The following is a 1,464-nucleotide window of genomic DNA, read 5'->3' on the forward strand; positions in this document are numbered from 1 at the left end:
TCTGCCCCGTGTGCCAGGAGCCTTAGGTCTCAGAATCTATGATGATTCCAAAAAGAAACTGCTGCCAAACCAGAAAAGAGCTAAGTCCTTCTGTTTATGTTTGTGAAGATTCTTATACATGCAGGTCATGGCATATCTGTAGTTATAAGTCAAATCAATTGGACTTGCTGTGTTTTTCTTAAAGAGATTTTGCCAGTCATCTGACTTTCTCAATTCAGAAAGCCAGTCGTATGACTGGTGAAACGTCTTCAAGAAAAGCACAGCAAGGCCAATTGATTTGACTTATAACTACAGATATACATTCTGTTTATGTTACACTGAGCCAGTGTTACACTTTGTTTCCCCATTCTCTATGGCCATATAGCGAGAGCATCCAGCAATGCTGGGAGTTGTAGTTGAACTTCACCTAGAGGAATTAAGGTTTAAGATTCAGCTAACAGTCTCTGCTGGCGGTAAAATGATATGTCGGTCTATCTGTATAGTGTTGGTTGAGATTTGTACGAGCCTTTTATTCAGCTCCTGCCTGAACATGTGGGAATGGCCGATGTGCTGTATTTCCCTGCTTCTGGGCCACGTAAGTATATTGGGCAGATAGCCATACAACACAGGTAACTGGAGCATTTTCTGTGATTCAAACTTTCATGTGTTGAGGGAAAGTTTTGCTATATCCCAAAATCCACTTTTTACAAGTTCCTTTACATTTGTTTATGATACGGAAGTAACTTTGACAGCGCCTGCCAAAAAGTGGCTACACTCCTATGCCTCTGGCACTATGGACTCACATTCAGAACTCCGACTTTGGTATTCATCTTTTCTCTGTTCTCTTTAGATCAGTGTGTGTTTGGTATGGCAGGCTTGCTTTCCTCTTTAGCCTATGGACAGACAGCCTATGTATCATCTACATTGATCTGATAGAGAGCAGAGCCAATACTTTCTTCCGTAAGGATCTTGCCAAATTCTAGAGCTGGGCCTGAACTGGTTTACAATTCCTGTCTCAGTCTAGCCCAAAGCCCCCCAACTTGTCCTCCGTATCCAATCAAGCTGCCTCAAAAACTACCCATAAAAAATAGCATTACCCCCTAATAACTTTTTATAGTAAGTCTTATGTACTGCCTTCAGCCACTGGTTCCTCTACTTTATTTCTTGGGAGCAGGGCCAGACTGGGCTTCATAATAGCATTTCAGGTACACAGAGGCCCAAACAGCCCCCCACCAGTCCAATAAATAGTGACTGTCTATGGCATCTTACAGCATTTGCCAGAACCCACAGATTGCCAGTCCGGGTCAGACTGCGAGTACAGAAATCCCTAAGCACATTTGGCGATTTAGCAACCACTAAAATAAAAAGTATTCAATTCTTTAATGGACCAGCACTTTCATCTTTTACTATATTTTACAGAGATTTTCTGTGGCCAACCTCATTATCTTAATCGTCCTCACCTTAATATCTCACATTTGGAGGCTG

This window comes from Xenopus tropicalis, chromosome 4 (assembly GCF_000004195.4).
Source record: "Xenopus tropicalis strain Nigerian chromosome 4, UCB_Xtro_10.0, whole genome shotgun sequence".
Taxonomy (NCBI): domain Eukaryota; kingdom Metazoa; phylum Chordata; class Amphibia; order Anura; family Pipidae; genus Xenopus; species Xenopus tropicalis.